Here is a 20778-nt window from a genome sequence, read left to right as displayed (position 1 = left end):
CTTCCTTCCTTCCTTCCTTCCTTCCTTCCCCTGTCTTTCCTTTCTTTCCTCTCTTTCTTTTCTTTCTTCTTCCTTCTTTTTATTTTGTTTTTATTTACCACAGTCTCCACTTTACAGGGTAGATGAAAAAAAATATTTAAGATTTCTTCCCTTTCTCAAAAGTTTCATCACACTCTCCATTCCTAAAACAATTAACCCTTTGTTCATATTGAATGTGTATATACCTCTTTAAAAAAAAAAACCACACACAGGAAGTAAGTATTGATGTTGACCCTGTTAATCTAAAAACACATGAGAATAGAACTAAACAACTCTCAGGTATTCTGACTGCTGGATTCTTTGAAACATATTCACTCATTGTAGATACTCTTTCGCCACATGAGGGCTATGAAGTAAGCTTCCTAACCGTCATCAACTTAACACAGAACTTTCTTCAAGGAGTAAGCACCACTTCAGCCTAATTGTGTTGTTTATTGTCATAGGTAGCACTATCACTGCAGTCTTGACTCCTGTGGGTTCTATGAGAAGCAAACATAAGGAGGGGGCTTTAAGCTCTTCGAGAGAAGGAGAGACAGGTAGTAAATCTAAAATACAAAATTAATTAGGAAGTAATTCAGGAAGAGAATACAAGTTGCTGATTTTCTTGCCATCTTCAAAGCAGTTGGGAGATGGTAACATTCCCTTTGTCTAGCCAAGTGAAACAGTCAAAAATAAATTCCATTTTAGTCATTATTTTCTTTCATTTAAAAAAAAACAGCCCTCATTTTAACAGACAGGGGTTTGCAGAACAAATAGCAAATAGAATGAACTTCTAATTAAGTGTTAATGCAGGGGATGTGGGATGGAGAAGACAAAGGGATCAACAGGAACATTCATCTCCTTAGGAGTCACTAGCCTTTGCTCAGGAGTCCAGCTTAGCTTATTGGCACATGAGAGGCATGGGCTGGCCAGCCCGGCAGCTGATTATGCTTGGCGGGCTGACTCTCCTTTGCTGCTGAAAGGGAGCAAAGACAGTAATCCACGATGAAAGGCACTTAAAACCCTCTGGAACACACACACACACAATAGTTCTTTACCGTTATTTGGGATCTGTCTTTTCTCTAACAGGTTTTTCATTTTTTAAACAATTGTTACCCTTACTCAGGGTGTTGACTGATTTTCAGAGCTAGCGGGGGGGGGGGGGGGCAAATGTGAGAAATATCAATCCTTTGCCTCGATGACAGCTTTTTTCTTTTTTAAAACAAAGCTTATCAGTTTGGATTATGAGAAACAGACATGCTAGTATTTAATTTTTTGAGTTAAAAACTTTTTGTAAAAATTGATTTTAAAAGGGAAGAAGGAGAGAGAGAGAGAGAAGACATCAATGAGAGAGAGACACATTGATTGGTTGTCACCCATAGGCCCCTGACTAGGGATGGAACTGAAAGCTGGTCATTAGGCCCTACCAGAACTGAGCCCACCACCTTCCTTGCATAGGACTAACTGCAATGAACTGCGCCACAGCAACCAAGGCAGTTTTTATTTTTTTGAGTTAAAAAAGATGAAGAGCATTTATACTGGAAATCATTCTACACCTTAAAAATAATAAATATTATATCCTATTACAAATAAATGTCAAAAGATTTATGGTGGTGGTGGCCCTTTATAAATCAAAAATTCAAAACAAATAATGTATTATTTTAATGTACACACAGAAAAAAATGAGATACTAGATAGATATAGATAGATGATAGAGATATATACAGATCTCTCTCTCTACACACACACACACACACACACACACACACACACACACACACACACCATTATTTACATTGGCAGAGATATTCTAAGGACATTCAGAATCAGAAAACATTCATGAACTCCATGCTGTGCCTTGCACATCTGGGGCTGTCTCTATTCACCCTGCTCTCTTCACTGTCAAACTAGAGGCTGCATTTGAATCTCAAAAGTTCTCAAAGAACGAACATTCTCTACAATTCACTTTAAGAAATATGTTCTCTTCTTTGAATCTTTCAGCAAGTATGTGCCATGGTCTTCACCAAGATATTGAATACCAATTAAATAAAACAAAACACAACACAAAAAGCACAGCTGTGTATTATTGACATGTATGATTTTAGGCATACAAGTCTAATCCCCAAAACTAGTTTGCCAGTTGGAATGGAATGTTTTTCAATCACTAAGTAAGGTTCTCTCTCTCTCTCTCTCTCTCTCTCTCTCTCTCATCCTGGCCCCTCCTATTCACTCCTGAGCCAGCTCAACCATGGCTTCCTAAGGCAGTCCTCCCACCTCTTCCCAGGGGGAGCCTCCCTACCCTCTCCCAGCCTCCCCAGACCTCACTTGGCATTTACTGATCTGTTCTCCTGTCTACCCATCAGTCCCCATGGAGATCCTCCAAAGCATGAGCATTCATTTCCCTTAAATCCTCCGCAGCTAACATAGTGTTCAATGTACAATGAAGGCAAATACTATTACTTGGTACCAGTATTATGAGAGGGTGCTGGTGAAACTAAACTCCTGTGTAATGCTTCACAGGGCTCTTAATTTTAAAGACAGTGATAAAGGATTATTATCATTTTTGTCCTTCAGTAAAAATAAGTATTCAAATTGGCTAATTAAGAGGACAAAGTTAAGACTGGAGATGAAGGAAGAACAAGGAAGAAACTGAAAAGACATGCTTCAGAAAGAGAATTAAATAAGTTTCTAATAGCACAGATCCCATCCTTAATGACAACTTCCGAAATGTTTCCATTTTCCAATGCTCTGAACAGGATCACTACAATGTTTACCGACACTATCTTTGGTCTATAATAAAGTACTATTTTCCCTGTATGGCATGCAAGGAATAATTAATACCTCAAAAAAGCAATACAATGATAACAATGAAGTTAGTATAGAGCTTACTCCCCAAACACAGAGAATACTGGAGGGTGGATTGTGGTAATCCATCATCTGCATTATAATTCTCAGAGTGAAAGATATGAGAGAGTAACAATTTTTTTTTAATCTGTGATGTTATTACAGGTTTTAACACTTTGGGAAATTTGCTCATTCTATTGGGTTACTATAACATTAAAAAAGTGCTTAAATCTAGCAATATGGTAGGAAATATTCGTTAGGTGACTTGGGTTATTGTACTATTACTATACACGATTCATTTGAGCTAAATTTTAGAGCGGTGTTCTCAAAATGTGTTCCCCAGCCCCATGACAAGAGCATCACCTGGAATCTTGTTAGAAATGCAAATTGAGAGGCCTCTCCTAGGCCTACTCACTCAGTTAGAAGCTCAGGGGTGGGGTGGGGCAGCAGATGTGCTACAACAAGCTCAACAGATGGTGCTGGGGCAGAATAAGTTTGAAAATCCTTGACAGACTTCTTTAGACTAGTAATAGCATCAGTCATTTTGCTCCATTCATTTAGGACTCTTAGGTGAAGTTTTGCTCAGCCCATTTAGGTTCATGACACCCTAATACTTTCTTGTCTGAGTTTTTTCCCTTCTCTCTCTCTCTGACATGTTTATAATCCTTTGTCCACTTTTGATTCCCAAGTTCTGCCTCTGCTGAGATACCTGACAGGCTTACTGATTCGTAGTTCAAGATGCCTTACAGCAATTAAATTTGTCAGGGTCGAGAAAGCTTAGAGGACTTGTTAGTGGAGCCTCATTTTATAAATAATGAAACCGAGACCAGAATATTATTAGCTACAATTAGCAGAATTTTCCCATAACACAACATAATTTACAACTGAAACACACATAGTCATGCACAGTGAAGTTTTCCTTAAGGGGGGTGGGGGAGTTTTTACCATCCTGGTTTAAAACCCAGACTTGAGTTTCAGTCTTGGGTAAAATCCTGGTCTGCAACTTCCAAGTAACCTTTAGCAAGTCAGTTTTCTAAACCTCAGTTCTCTTATGTTACGTGGGGAGATTAGTGTAGGTAGCTAGCTGGTCTTCATAAAGGAAGGGAGCTAATGGCATTGGACATCAAGCCTCACTCACTGGAAAGCAACAGCACTCACAGGCTCCCCAGGGGACCTAATCCCCAGGACAGACAGGAAGCATCTACACAAGTCCTTAGCCAGGTCACCCAGGCAGGGGTAGGACAGCAGGGGAAACTCCTCTTCTGGGCACATGTGCAGTAGGAGCTAAATTGGTGACCATAAAGGGGAGGGACCTAGCCTGGGAAAAGAATAGGATTGGATGAGGGACAGATGCCTGGGAGATCTAAAAAGGGAATGGATGGCAGGGGAAAGGGGGTGTTGGGGGACCCAACACAAGCGCAGGAGGAGCTAGGAAAGAGATTGGTTAATTTGTTGGGGGACCCAACACAAGCGCAGGAGGAGCTAGGAAAGAGATTGGTTAATTTGAAAGGAAGCCTCTCTTTCCCAAGCCTGAGATAATATAATCTGAGCTTAAAGAAGGCCTCTCTGGGTGGTATGGTTAGCCTGTTTATGCTGCATCCTCATTCCATAGCTGCCACATGGCCCCGCAGCCCTGTTGGGGAGGGGAGCAAGCCTGGGTAAGGCAATGTGGCACTGGCTGGAATGCAACAGAAGCAGAGACTACACTGGGGGGATGGGGACAGAAACTGAGCTGGCCTGAGCTTTGGCATGGACTGAACTGAACTACCCCCAGCCAATGCCGGGCCCATGGAACAGAATTTCCGGCCTTTCTTCCGGGCTTGGTGAACACAAGGCCGGACTTCTTCCCCAGCGGGACAAAGCTGAGCCTTCTGACCATGAATGAAGCACCAGGTTCCCACCCTGACTGGTTTGGCTCAGTGGATAGAGCGTCGCCCTGCGGACTCAAGGGTCTCAGGTTCGATTCCGGTCAAGGGCATATACCTTGGTTGCGGGCACATCCCCAGTAGTGGGTGTGCAGGAGGCAGCTGATCGATGTTTCTCTCTCATCAACATTTCTAACACTCTATCCCTTTCCCTTCCTGTCTGAAAAAAAATCAATGAGAATATATATATATATTCAGGTTCCTATAGACAGTCATTGATTTCTACCCCAGAACCTCTTACCACCACACCTCATCCTCCCATGTGTGGGTCCACAGAAATACTTCTCTTGTGACTCTGTGAAAGAACCCCATTCCCACCAGCAACAGGGACAATGATGGTTCTTCCCCCGTATCTCCTCTGAGGACTGAATGGAATGGCACACTTAACACCTTAAGTTCAGTGCTTCACCCTAAAAGCACTCAACTCATGATCTCTAGTAAAGGTACATGCTAGATCTCACCTAGTGAAGGAAGGTGATGCTGGTGATCTCACAATAGATGGACCAAGAGGAGTATAGTTCCCTATTTCAAGACAAATGGGATGATGGTAATGGAAGGCAAGATGAAGTTGAAAGTCTGCACATGTCAGGCTAACTTAAAGCAACAGGCAAGATGGGAAGCAGAGCTGGCATTTTATTTCTTACTTCAGTGCAATTCAAGTAACTTGGTGGAGCTGGCTGGAAGAACAGGTTGTGGAAGATTCTCAAGCTGAGTAATTGTTTGAAATGCACACACATATATCAAATGGGCACCTGATACCTACATGTAAAGCAGGACATATAAGTCTTCCATCTGAATGAGTGAGATTTTCTAGTATTGAGCTTTAGTATAAAAAAGAGATTGTTAAAAAACATATATATATATATCTCCTAAGTGACCAACCGGAATGACCGAAATGACTGGCTGTTAAAATGCACACTCACCACTAGGTGGTAGACATTCGATGCAGGATCTGCCCCCAGCCCTCAGGCCCCAGTTGCTGATGGGACCAGCAGGCCAACCTCCTGGTTCCTCCCTCCTGCTGGCAGGCCCCAATGGGCCCACCAACCACTCGCTGTGGTGGTAGTTGGCTTCTCCGGGGCCTGCTGGAAAAACGTTCAGTCCCTCCCCCCAGCTGGCAGGTCCCGATTGGCCAATCGGGGCTGGGCCCTGTGCTGGAAGGGGGAACCAGGAATGGATGGTGGCAGATGAGGGCAGCGAGGGAAGGAGGAGGTGGGGAGGCAGGGAGGCAGGGAACCTCATCGGCCCTGATTGTGGGTCAGGCCTAGGGACCCCAACCATGCAAGAAATTTGTGCACCGGGTCTCTAGTTTAATATAATTGTTTAAAATTAAGTGGTCCTTCAAAGTACGTTGAAAACAGGAAAACATTTTCTCAAATTTCTAACTTAGCCTGATACATCTTTAGTACAAATAGCAAAGGTCAATTTTTTGATGAATGAGCTCATCCTAGAATGGTTTAAGCAGAAATAAAAGAAACATATGTCTTAGTTTCCTAATAACATGAGACTATTTTTAAAAATATTTTTATAATCTAGCTAAATCCCCTCTATGGTAGAGAATTTTTATGAAAATTTAGAAACTAAAAATTGTGACTAAAGATGAAAAGTCTCCTTGCCAAGGACACACAATTTCAAAAATGTAGGTTTGAATAGAACGTTATTCCGAGTGGAGTCCTGGTGCTTTAAATAAGTCAAATATGTGCATGTAAAAGCATTCCAAGTTTCAGATTTTTAGTTTCAAGTAACTTATTGCAATCCAACGGTACCAATAATTTCCTTAAAAGTTTGTGCCCAGAGTGTCTGTGCACACGGATCGCCCATGATTTACCCTAATTGGCTTCATCTCACAGTGGCACAGTCAAGACCCGTTTCCATAGAGATGCACTCAAGGTGCCAGGAGGAGGCTGAGTTGGTATAATCTCTTTGTATTACTTTGGTAACATATCAGTGTTATTAGCAAATAATGGAATTAACTCTGCTGGCCAAACAATGCTTCACATTCTTGTATCTAAGGGGAAATGTTAATCTTGTATTTTTGCTTACAAGGCCCACAGTAGTTTGCAGTGCTTGACCTGAATTTATTTTTCTATAAGTAAAAGAAAACTCCAAAGACAGATCATATTTTCCAAAACGAATTCTACCCAAACCCAAATCAATACTCTGTAAACTTATAATTATTCATAGGCACTAGAATGCAGACTTGGTTATAAGGCATATTCAGTTTTTCAGTTTTCATCCTCCAAGATGGCTTTGTACCAAAAAAATAAATAAATGAAAAAGGGAGAGAGAGAGAGAGGACTAGGTAGAGGTAGTAGCAGACATTCTAGCACCTCCAAACTCAGGAAGCTTTCTCGTGGTGCAAAAATGAACCACAGGTTGTTGAAAGAACTGAGCATGAGTTCCCTGAAAGCAGGAGATTGTGTCTTAACAATACACTTGGCACACAGATGGGTGCAGGGTGTGTCTGCCGAATCTATGCGGAGATAGAGACACGATCAGGGGAGTGGCTGAACAAAGAATATGTCCACTCTGGGTTGAGCGAGAAAGCCACACGCAGTTCATCAGGCATTGTCCATACACCCACCATCAGCCACAGCGGGATGACACCTCTCTTTTTATTCCCACCATCAGCCACCTCTCTTTGTAAATGACAATGTGAGAACGCCTGGCTCAGACCTCTAACCCTGACCATAACATCCTATCTTCCCGACATACACAAAGAAATTATTCCCCTGACACATAGCTCAGTACACATTTTAGCGACAAGCAGACTATGATTTATGTAGACAAAATTCTATTCGGCATTCTTTGCTTTGAAGAATCATACGAATAGAAATACATAGCAAACCAAATATAAACAGCAAAACATATTTATTATTATATTGTTATTATTATATAATAGGAAAATGTTTCCTTTATCTACGAATCACTGCAGTAGAGCTCATACTTAGCCCCAAATCAACTCATTTGATATATTCCAAATTACCATTTCCCCTTGCTCGAATATTTGGTTACTCCCTCCCCATTTGTTTTTATCTTCCCAGCTACTCAAGCATGTGTCATGGTGCTTTCACTGAAACAATACGACCCCTTCTCTCAAGAGTCTAAAAAATAACCCCCCGTTAGTAAGGGACTGCGATTGTGTCTCCTTTAATTGCTGTGAAGGGATGAACACATTTAGCAGCAATCAAATAAGTACCTAGTTGCTCTTATTGTCCACCAAAGTGAAGTAATACCTTTAAACGGGTGCCTACTCTAGTTAGGGCACTCGATATTGGGCTATAAAACACGCATTGCCTGTCACTTAGTCCTCCTGTATTTAGTGATTCCTGGGGCTACGCTTTTGATGCATGGGATGGCTTGATGGTTACTATTGATCCATTGGGTTCTAGCAGTAAAGTCGCCAGATTGATAGAGTGAAGGTCTGAAAAATTACAGGTTTTTTTGGAGCTACATTTAAACTTCAAGCCGAAGGATGTTCAAAGAAACCTGGGAGTGATAATTCAGGTCTTTTCCTCATGAGTAGCTTGTGCTTTGAAGGGACCTTTTCCGAAGTTGTTACAATGCAGAGCTGGAGAGGGGACTTTGGGGTCTACATTTTGCAGAATGTGAGGGCAGAGACATCTGTTGAAGCAATTTCCCGACACAATTCAGAGCTACCTTCTAGGGACTCCTTTTAAGTTGTTTTTTTTTGTTGTTGTTGTTATTGTTTTTTTTTTCCCGTTGCAAGGTGCAAAAAAGAAAAATAAGTCAGTTCAAGCGGAGGGCCCTACTGGCTCCTTTGTAATTACTATAAAAAAAAGTGGGAATCCTAGAGTGGTTTTCATCCTGCTGATATTTCAAAGTTCTGGAGTGACCATTGTCTATAATATAGGAACGGCTCCTAGAAATGCTCAGTAATTTGATCCTCCCTTCACCACAGCAGGGCCTTGTTACGGTGTTCTGTCTCCTTGCCCAGTTTCTCCAAAGAAATACAATCTGGTCCATATAAGACAGATGACTTCTGCACAGCAAGAGAAACCATCACCAGAATGAAAAGGCCACCGACAGAATGAGCAAAATATTCACCAACCATATATCTGATAAGGTGCTCATGTGGAACTCATATAAAATGAAGTCACACAACTCAAAAGCAAAGAAAAAATAAGTAAATCAATGAAAAAATAGGCAAAGGATCTTAATAGACAGTTTTCTGAAGCAGATACAGGAATGGCTAGCAGGTACCTGAACAGGTGCTCAAAACAACGTCACTAAACATCAGTGAAACGTAAATCAAAACCACAATGTGATATCAGGTCAGACCTGTTAGGATGGCTGTTATTAAAAAGACAGCAGATAACCAATGCAAAGGGAGCCATGGTGCACTGCGGATGGGAGTATAAATTGGGGCTCATAGAAAAGGAGGTCAGATGCTTGGTTCCCAGAGGCAGGAGTGGAGAACTGAGGTGGGTGGTCAGGGGTACACACTTCAAGTTATAAATAAGAACTTGGATGTAATGTGCAACATGGTGACTATAGCTTACTGCTGACAAATATAAAAAGAGATAGCCTGGCTGTTGTGGCTCAGTGGTTGAGTGTCTACCCATGAACCAGGAGGTCATGGTTCAATTCTCGGTCAGGGCACATGCCCAGGTTGCTGGCTAGATCTCCAGTGTAGGGCATTCAGGAGGCAGCTGATCAATGATTCTCTCTCATCATTGATGTTCTTTCCCTCTCTTCCTCTCTCTGAAATCAACAAAAATATTTTATTTAAAAAAATGATACAGAAATGGATGAATCCTGTTCCTACCCTGAAACTGATAGCCAGGAATGGATAGTTTTCACAAGTCTACTCAGTTTCCTTCACTGTAGGCTACATGTGTCCACCTGGGTCAACAGCCATCATTTATCTTCTGTAATGAATTAAATGGCCTCTCTTATGACACATACCGTTACTGCTTCCTCTGGCTTCATATTCCAGCTGAAAAAGTTTAATTTGTTGCCAGTTGCTGGATATACCTACTCTAGCTTCTCCAAACGTCTTCAGTGAGTCCTAGTTTATTTTCCTAAATTTCAGTTTTATTGAGGTATCCTTGACAAAAGTCATAAGATATTTAAAGTGTATATTGTGGCAATTTTATATATGTGTACATTGTAAAATGATTCTCCCCCCTAGTTAATTAACACATTCATCACAGAACACAAGACCTACTGTCTTAAAAAATTATAGAGATACAATGCAGTGTTATCAACTATAGTCACCACGTTTCACATTAAATCCTCAGATAGCATTCATTTTTAAATTATACTCCTTACTAGCCCCCTAGAAAGAGATAACACTCTATATCTTCATAACGTGAATGAAATATATACATAAGATAAGTCAGGAATATGCCCTTTAGGCACACACTTTGAATCACTAGTGTAGCAACAACAATAAAGTATTTTAATTCTACACACAAGCTAGGACTTCTCAAGATGCAGTGAGGTCCAAGCCTACAGGGCAGGATCGATCACACAAAATACGAGGCGATGGCCTTGGTGGGAGGTCGGTGTACAGTGGGACAGTTCTCAGACTCCTTCCCTAAACAGAGATGGCAGAAGAATTAAAGACCTCAGCTCCTAAACCGCCAAGTCCTCGCCAGGTGAGGTAATTGCTTAATGCATTGCTGAGTTGGCCACTTGTGGGATTTGCACGCACAGATTGTCCTACAGGGTCCATTAGGCCTGCTGAGATTCAACATTCATGGACCTCCACTCATTCTTCATTTGTTTGCCCCCATTCAGGAGGGCTTGCCTGAAACCACAAAATTGACTAAAAACTGAGGTAATGTCCATGTGCTCACCTAGCTGAGAGGAATGACTACAGGAATTAGTGTCTGATGGTCAAGAATGTGCAGAGCCCGGCTGGCATGGCTCAGTGGTTTTGCATAGACCTATGAACCAGGAGGTTGTGGTTGGATTCCCAGTCAGGGTGCCTGTCTGGGTTTCTGGCTCGAACCCCAGTGGGGGGTGTTCAGGAGACAACCAATCAATGATATCCTCTCATCATTGATGTTTTTATCTCTGTCTTACACTTATTTCCTCTCTGCAATCAATAAAAAATATATTAAAAAAGAAAGAAATATTTTAGGTATCCCAATCAAGACATGAATAAAAATAAAAGTTAAAATGACAGAGAGCAGGAAAATGGAGGCCAGAGGCCTGGGTAGAAGACACACAAGCTCAGAAGCCCTAACGTAAAAGACGGTGAGTATACGTGATAGCACTGCATTGTATCATTGAAATTCACTAAGAAAGTAGAACTTAAATGTTCTCACTTAAAAACACACAGAAAATGTGTAGTGATGAATGTGATAAATACCTAGATGGGGACATCCTGTCACAGTGTATACATATATCAGATCATCACAATGTACTAAAATTTTATATGTCAATTAGACCTTAATGAAGCTAGAAAGAAAGTTGATTTTATCAGGCAGGGAAAAAATTATGTGATTTTTCTCATGCCAATACTTGTACTACTACAAATAACAGCTATGTACCAGGATGCAATATACATGAACACTCATCCAGGTGAGGTGTAAATAGAATTCTGGGAGTCTCATCCTCATTGACTTTCTGTTTTTATGAGTGTTTTATAAAGCACATGATATATTAGTGTAAAATGCCTGGGAGGGACTTATAAATGAATATATGCATATGTCTTGGGCATGCATCCTTACAATATTTTCACTAATAGAGCTCCAGGAATGCTTGGTGACCACTGTGACATACAGACAGACACTGTGGCTCATGCACACAGTGTGAACCAGCCCTGTGGACCGACTGAGAAATCTACTTATCACGCATGCCAGCGATTATGGGAACAGGGAATGCAAGTAAATCACTAGAATCACGACTTAAATATGAGCTCCTGTTATTAACCAATGTGGATATTAGGAACTCTGAAGGCTCAATAAGAGAGAAAAATGTAAATTCTTACGAATAATCCCTAACTCTTGCTCCCTTTTCTCCCCCAGATCAGCTTCCTGCCATTATCCAGCCGGTGGTGGATGTGTCTCTAGGACTCACCTGCACATCATTTCAGAAGGGCTAGCCAGAAAATTGTGGCCTTCCTTCTAGCGAGCCGCATAATGGTTATATTTCACATTTGTACCTCACCTGGCAGTTTGCACGGCATTTTCATATTTATTATCTCAGACAACCTATCGCTCGCCAGCCCCTGGCTTCCTGAGGTTTTTATTATCTAAGAGTCTCAGCGGGGACTGCAGAGCTCTGAGCTGTTCACAGGGTTGCTGGGCTTACTCGTACTTGCCTTCCTTGGAGGGCCTGGCGCTCCCGGAGGATGGTGACGATCCTCTCTGATCTAAAGCCTTTCCCTCTCCTGCCCGGAGCTCCGGCCTTGCCCAGAGGGGACAGGCCATCTCCTGCAGAAGGCGGCTTCACACGCGTCCAATCTGACTTCCTGCCTGGCAGGCACGGCTGGGCTTGCCCGGGCTACACTCTCTCTTCTACAACTTTCTTACTTGTGTGAAATGGCTCCAGGGACCGCACAGATTTATTTTCCAACTCTTTCTTTCTTATTCTCCCACCCTGTTTGTCGTTTCCACTTTCTAAAACAGGAAATTGTGTTTTATGTTTATCAATATTTGTATTTCCTGCACACACTTGATTCACATCCACCTCGCCAGCTTCTCTGAAAATGTTTGCCTACATTGCCGAGGTCTGGTTAATTTAAAAATCTATTACAGAATTTGTAAGTCCATAGTTTATATTGGTAGTGAATTCTGTTTGACAATAATTACTTATTCCTTCAACCAATATTTATTGGGGGCTTAACAAGACCAGCTAGGCGGTGCAGAGCTGAGGTTGTTGGGGGTTATTCTTTAGGCAAGGTTCCACCCAAATGACTATAATACCAAGCAGGTTGAATGAAATTTCATAAAAAGACACTTTTGTTTTCAAGTTCAAAGAAAGAGAGAGTACATTGCATTAAGGCTGACAAGTTCGATAACAATCAAAATGATTCATAGCGTTCCTACTTGTGCACAATACTTATTAAATATTAAATTAATAAAAATCAGCCCCTGTGTTTTTTATGAGCGTATCATTTTTAACAAAACCATTTAGGGCATAAAAAGGAATGAGTATTCAACACAAATGCAAATTAAACATTACAAGTAGTAGCGGAGCAGGGAAAGTGATGAAAATTTAATATTTCTCCAGCTGCCCCTCATCACTTATGGTGATTTAGAGAAGTGAAGGCCGCAACATCCGGGGCTAGTCAAATGGGGAATATGGGGGAATTACTCTGCATTGAAGCAGCCCTCACACGTTGTCCAAGGAGATCTTGGGGCGTTGAAAATAATGGCATTGGCTCTCTGTAGCGAGTTGTAAGTGCCACAGCCATAGCTCAACTTATCTGTTCACCCAGCTACAGTGATTCTGCGGAGAGCTGTGGCCAACACCTTGTCCACACAGAAACGTCATGACAGCAGCGAGAATGTTCTAAATGACAAAGCTGGACAGCTCTCCACACTCTGTCCCAAAGACTGGTGTCAGAGACACAAGCCATTGTCATTATCACTACTGCCCCCCCACACACACACACACATTTTAAAAAGCCACTTACTCAAAATTTAGGAGACTAAGATGATTAGCACACACTCCTGTATATGTCGACAACTTCACTGAGATAGTGAACCAGAATTTACACCGCTTAGCATCTCATGACTGCACAGCGATGCCCACCTGCAGGGGAGCCTTTGACTAATCAGCTGTGGAAATGCCTCACAGACACTAGTGCCGTTCACACACGTGGCAGGAAAAGGAGGCCAAATGCACGGGGGTAGAAACTCTCTGGTCTATAATATTTATGCCTTTAGGGCGCAGAAAACTTGGCCAAATGCCAGTTCCCAAATAAATATTCATCGTATCTACCCTAAAGGCACTTCCATCCGATTTGACTAATAAGGATGCTGGCCCAATAAAGGTCAGAGCCTAATGAAATAGCACTTTTCTCTGGAAGATGTGAGGGAGAAATTAAGAATGTGCACTTTGTTGCCTAACTGAATTGTCAAAACAAATAAATAAATGTTAATTAGTCTGCGCCTGAATGGCCAGAATGCCCATGATGCTCCCGATTTTTCTGGGAGTCACACTCATTAGAAAGGCCAGCGATACATGGTCTGTTTTAAATGTGATTGTACGATTAATTCATAAAATCTTTCTTGAAAAATGTGTCTTTGAAGACGTTACTTCAAACTGTCATTCTTTCAAAGCCCTGGAATTAATTGCATGTAAAGTTATTATTGTTCTTGCCCATTTCTCTTTTTTTAAAAAATATTTTTAGTGATTTAAGACAGGAAGGGAGAGGGAGAGAGAGGTAGAAACATCAATGATGAGAGATAATCATTGATAGGCTGCATCCTGCACGCCTCCTACTGGGGATGGAGCCCACAACCTGGGCACGTGCCTAGCTGGGAACTGAACTGTAACCTCACGGTTCTGAGGTCCATGCTCAAGCACGGAGCCACACCTGCAGGCTAGCACATTTTATGAACAAAATTGTTCTCATTTAGTTAGACATTCATTTAGTAGGAAACCCTCTGTGGTGCCTGCTTCCATGTGTGCTTGTGTCATAAGAGCTATTATTACTGCTCACAGAAAAGCAGTGTGTGGACGCCCTCTATGGCGTTACACCCCCTGCCTCACTGTTCTCCAGGACCAGGCAAATCAGAGACCCTCTGCAACTGAGACTGGGCTGGTTTTGGTAGAAGAACAAACTCTTCTGAGTTTCAGAGGTTGACATCACAGTGGTCAACCATGCTCTCCTATACAATGGCCTTGTGTACCACCATGAAGGGCAACAACACTCCGGTGGACTCAGGGACCGACTGAACCACAGATCTGAAGCTGTCTGACACGCCCTACATCCCCAGGTCATCCACACATGTGAGGCTGAATGCACTTCATGGAGCCATGAAGGGTGTCCCTCAAAAAGAGAGAGCGATTCTGTGAAAATGTGGAGATGTTGTGTAAAATATCTTTGAAGTTTGCTTGATTTTCATCTACATATAAGAAGATAAATAGTACTCAAAAAAGTTAGTTGTATTAATGATTATATATTAATGTTCCTTTATATAGTCTTTGCATACACACACTCACAGTCAGGTACTTTTAGTTTTGCAAAATGCCCCTTCCATATTTTCTCATTGCATACTAACTGTGATGCTGAGGATTTGGTAGATGAGGTGTGGAGCTTAGCAGTTCTTAGCTCTTAAAGGGGCAGCTTACATATAAGGAGCACCCATAGTCTTAGTCGATGCAGCTAATTTAGAACTCCAGGCTTCTTACCTCTCACCAAAATATTTCGGTGTGGTTGTTTTATTTTATTCCCATGGAGTTAGTGGTTTCATTTCAGAATAGCATTACAGGGCATATGAATAATGCAACAGAGTGATCGGTTCACCATTTTAATAGAATAAATATAGAATCAAACTTAATTTATCAGTTCAGCAAAAGAACTGTTATTGAGTGCAATGGCAGAGTGAAACCATCCTAGGTACCACGTGAAATGCAATTCCACCTCCAAGAAATTTATAATCTCATTGGAGAAGTATGGGAAACATTTTTAAATACTAGAAAATATAAATTCATGAGGCATTAGTGACCTGCGTGTTATCTGAAGTGAGGGTTCAGAGGTGCGACATGCATTTCGACTGTGCAGAGGGGGAGTCACGGAGGCCGGGCTGAAGCGTGCGGGGCGCGACTCAGCATCAGCGCGTACAGCGCGCTCTCTGAGCAGAAGGCCCTGCGGGGGAGGGGACAGTTTGGAAAACCAGGCTCAGGCGGAGGACAGCTGAAAGATTATGTCATCCTTCTGGACAGAAAGACCACGGAAGATTGCTGAGCCAGTGAAAAATATGTCTGGCAAGATTATTTGGGCAGTGGTGAGAAAGATGGCGTGGAGTAGATTGGAGCCAAGGCAACATGGTTAGACATCTGTGGCACTTTGACACACACAACGACAAGAGAGAAGGCCCCTGGATAGCCTCTGCTCTCGGTGTGCTCCGGCCTTAAATCATCACCCACATCCTCACGCTTCCCGGGGAAGTGACACATTTGTTCACTTGGTTTCTTGTGCTCTCTGTAAAGTAACTTCTGGCCCTTGTCTTTCGAGATTTATGTTTTATTGTGAAAGGGCTGTACATACCAGAACCAATACTCACATTTTCTGCAGAAATTCCTGACTTACTTTTGGGGAGACTACAATTAAACCTCCACCCCTTAATGGCTCACTGAGCACATAGGAGAGGTAGAGGTGGGAAAAGCATGGTTCAAGAAGAAATAGAATTCTGTTTCTGGATGATAAGAGAATAACCAACATTAAGCGTGTCTAAAACTTTAGCAATAAATGTAACGTACATCAAGTGAAATTTTCTCACAAATGCCAACTTTTGGTTAAATTACTTTTATTTTAATATTATTCATGTGCATATAAATAGGAAATTAGCCCTTAAATGAGTAAAACCCACCCAAAATCCTATATAATAAACCCTAATGAGCAAATTGACTAAAGAGTGAACTGATCGTTCGCTATGATGTGCACTGACCACCAGGGGGTAGACGACTCTCAATGCAGGAACATCTGCCCCCCTTTGCCCCCGCCCCCCCCAAGAGGGAGGCTGAGGGGGAGCTCTGGGGGGGCAGGGCTGGCTGACAGGCTCCGGATGATGTGCACTGACCACCAGGGGGCAGACGACTCTCAATGCAGGAACATCTGCCCCCCCTCTGCCCCCGCCCCCCAAAAGGGAGGCTGGTGGGGGAAGCTCTGGGGGGGGGGCAGGGCTGGCTGACAGGCTCCGAATCGCCCCGCCCACCAGTCGCCCCACAGATGCCTAGGTACCCTACATTATATATTGGGAACAGTCTCTTAGATTTAAAAATCAAAACCTGCCAAGGCTACTCTAACACTGAAAAAACAGGGTGATGCAGCGATGGCATGCATGGACTCTGGCTTGACATTCCGTGGTCAGCCCTGATTCTGACACTTACAACTGTGTGACAAAGCCAATTACTTAACTTCTCTCTGCTTCAGTTTTTCCACCCATAACATGGGGAAAATGGTTCTACTGCCTCAGAAGGATCATGTTATGTACTACTTCTTATAATCAGGGCAAAAAATGTAGCTGCCCATACAACAGCAAGATGCCTTTCACCTGTATGAAAAGTATGGTCACTGGTGCATGCAGGATCCCGGATTGCGAGAGGGATGTCCAGTTGCTGGTTTAGGCCTGACATCCTCTGAGGGGTCCTGGATTGCAAGAGTATGCAGGCCAGGTTGAGGGACACCCTACCCTGTGCCTGAATTTCATGCACTGGTCCTCTGGTGTACAAATAAAACTGTAAATCCAAAACAGCAGCCTGAATATATTCTCACTGGTGGTGCTGTTCAGATGAAAAGAAGTTACCATTTGCAATGAGTCCATTGCTGAATTTTACAATGGACATTTTTACAAATTCCACATGGCTGTGCTATTACTTGTCATATATTGACTTAATTCTCCCTACAGTTTTCTGAATTCCATCTCCAGTGAAACTTTGGTTAGTAAAGCTTTCTGGGCTTCCAATAGCTTTAACTTAAGAGAATATTTAAGTTAAATCATTTAAGGAATACTTTTCTCTCTCCCTTCCTATGATTTCTTATCTATAATAAAAAAGCATAATATGCTAATTAGACCAGATAGCTGAATGACCTTCTGGATGTCATTCCGAAAGTCCTTCCGGATGAAGCAGTGGCAGCGGGGGCTAAGGCAGAGTCAGGTGACTAGGGGAGATCAGGAAGGCAGTCAGAGGGCTTAAGCGTGATGAGGAAGGCAGGCAGGCGAGCAGTTAGGGGCATCAGACAGACAAGCAAAGTGGTTAGGGGCGATGAGGCAGGCAGGTGAGTGCTTAGGGGTGATGAGACAGGCAGGCAGGCAAGCAGTTAGAAGCCAGTGGTCCTGGATTGCAAGAGGGTGCAGGCCGGGCTAAGAAATCCCCTCCCTCTACCCTCACCCCCCACCCCATGCATGAATTTTGGACACTGGACCTCTAGTCCAGCATGGTAAATCAATTTTAAGTTTCATGGAACCTGATATAAGGTGATTAATCAGAATCTCATTAGCAATAAAATTTTCATTTTTTTAAAATATTATTATAGAATGAAAACTCAAAGACACACACTTATCCATAATAATCTCATAGAAAAATATTGGACACCCCCAAAATAGTTTGAGGAAGTCAAGTCTCTGAACAAACCACTTTTTAAAAATACACACTGAATATGAATGTCAGAAGGAGGAGAGATACTTTCATTGTTTTTATTTGATTTTTAGAAACAATGATGTCTTGATTTTTGGTTAATAAGAGGTAGAAATAATGGGAGAATATTTTCAAGAAAATGATCTGTATTAAAATTTTACATTTTCCTTAGAAAAGTTGCTACCTTCATTACACACTTTCCTCAGTGAGAACAGTGCTTATAATATTTATAAAACCCTCCAGATTCTCATTCTGTAAATCTATCCTTTCCGGGCTTTCAGCCAAAATTTAGAAACATGCTGATAACTCTGGTGACAATTTCTGTATCACGTAGGTCAGGATTATAGTTACAAATTGAGTATTTGAGTTGTATTAAATGTATAATTCTGTAATTTTATCAAAAAGAAAACCAAAAGCCTGAGTTTTTGTTTTATTTATATTTCAACTCTTTCAATCCTTTGAGAGTATAAAAGGGCATTTAAGAGATGGAAATAATGGCCATAATGGTTAGTCTTACATTACTGTGGATGGGTGAGAGAAAAAAGATCAAAAGGACTAATTCAACTCTGAAGTGAACTTGAAGTTGCCAAAGGTGTGTGTGTGTGTGTGTGTGTGTGTGTGTATAAATTTATTTAGAGAGGAAGAAGGAGAGAGAGATAAAAACCTCAATGATGAGAGAGAATCATTGATCAGCTGCCTCTTGCATGCCCCACATTTGGATGGACGGATGGGTGAGAGAAAAAAGATCAAAAGGACTAATTCAACTCTGAAGTGAACTTGAAGTTGCCAAAGGTGTGTGTGTGTGTGTGTGTGTGTGTGTGTATAAATTTATTTAGAGAGGAAGAAGGAGAGAGAGATAAAAACCTCAATGATGAGAGAGAATCATTGATCAGCTGCCTCCTGCATGCCCCACATTTGGATGGAGCCCACAACCCAGGCATACGGCCTGACTGGGAATCAAACAGTGACCTCCTGGTTCATAGGTAGATACTCAACCACTGAGTCACGCCGGCTGGCCAGGGCACTGTCTATTAATTCTGTGAGTACTTCGGTAGATAGCTTTGTCCCCAAGTGTTCTTGGGTGTGTGGGGTTCTCTCCGGTCTTCTGTTACTGCTGCAGGGACACATCCTTCATGTCTGAATGGGGAAGCCTCGGACTGATGGATGAGCGAAGCCTGGCCAGACGCACGCTGAGGGGTGTCCAGCACACTGCCCTGCACAGCCTTTGGGCAGTGGGGCTTATGGGACTCCACTTGACCTCATTTCTAGGCATAAAAGAGCTCCCGCTGCTAATTATAAATAGTGAGCTGGTGACCTAGTGAGTAAACACAACTTAGAATGAATCCTGAGGAAAACTTGGGGCCCTGAGGTCCACTGTCTCACCTTTCCAATCAATAGGGCGTAAGAGTGAGTGTTGGTCTGCTTGAGGTCCATTCAATGGATGATCGATAGAGAGGGTTTCTTTTATAATAACTCTGCAGCACTGATAATAAAATGCCATCTGGGAATGTCTTCTATCAGAGCACTTCTGGGAACTTCTAAGGAAACAACAGAGGGTGTACACATCTAGAGGTGCTCATTACTGCCATGTTAATGGAAATAGGAAACAAGGAAAATGCTCAATGAGGTTATATGTGCAGCATGAAGCTACTGGAATATAGTAAAATAATGCTGAACAACATGCCAGTATGTTCAATTCACATCTCTTAATAAAAAGCAGGCAGGGCATATATGCATTACCTTCAGACCTAGACAATATGGTGGCAAAGGCCTGGTGTGGGGCGGGAACCAGGTGGAGAGGGGCAATGGTGGAGAAAAAGAGGGATATCTGTTATATTCTCAACAGTAAAAATTAAGTAAATAAAAAAAATTTAAAAAAAAAGAACTGAGTCACTACTCCCACTAGAAACAGCACACCCAAAGCAGGATACTTCTCAGATGGTTTAAGAAATGAACCATTTACAAAGATAAAGGTGGGGTATTCACAAAACCCATAGTGCTCCACACAAGAACTTAGCATCCTGCATGCCAGGGACCAGGGGAGAAGTAGTTCCTAGAACCCAGATTTGTCTAAGCAAGTCAACATTGAAAGGAACTGGGAGCCATGGTCAAGGTTGCTTGAAGCAATCTTGGAAGGAGGGAGCCAAGAAAATAAAAACCTGATCTCCCTCTCCTCTCTCCTTTTCATCTTTGAGGCCTTTACACATGTTGAACTAAAAGAAGCCAGAGGGCAAGGGGAGCCTATGTCTACGAAAGGGGATTGGAATATACCTGCACAGGCGCAGTTAAAGTTCTATGTATAAATGAATTCATAAAATATTCCAGTAGAGCATCCTAAATATCAGTGGTAGTTACCTCAAGGGGTGGTCCGACTGGTACACTTTTTACAATGAACATTTCATTATGGAAAATAGAGCTTACCCATGTTTGTGCTATTATATGGTTCAAGTTCTAATAGCAATACTTATTTTGAATCTGAAGGTTTTATACTGGTTATATTCGTTTAAATGAACAAAATGAATCCTTGAGATTTCTTCGGAGAGAAAGATGGTATATGTGTTCCCTAAATCACTCTGTAAATTGAAGGGAGACAAACTTCTATTTAGTTCAAGGTAAATGTATAAAAGCAAATGACAATATGTAGGAGAAAGAAATGAATGTGGGAGTTTGATTTCACATAGAATGAAATTTACTGGAATAAAAT

The sequence above is a fragment of the Myotis davidii genome, unplaced genomic scaffold, assembly GCF_000327345.1.
Source record: "Myotis davidii unplaced genomic scaffold, ASM32734v1 scaffold184, whole genome shotgun sequence".
Lineage (NCBI taxonomy): Eukaryota > Metazoa > Chordata > Mammalia > Chiroptera > Vespertilionidae > Myotis > Myotis davidii.
This window is presented reverse-complemented; position numbering follows the sequence as displayed.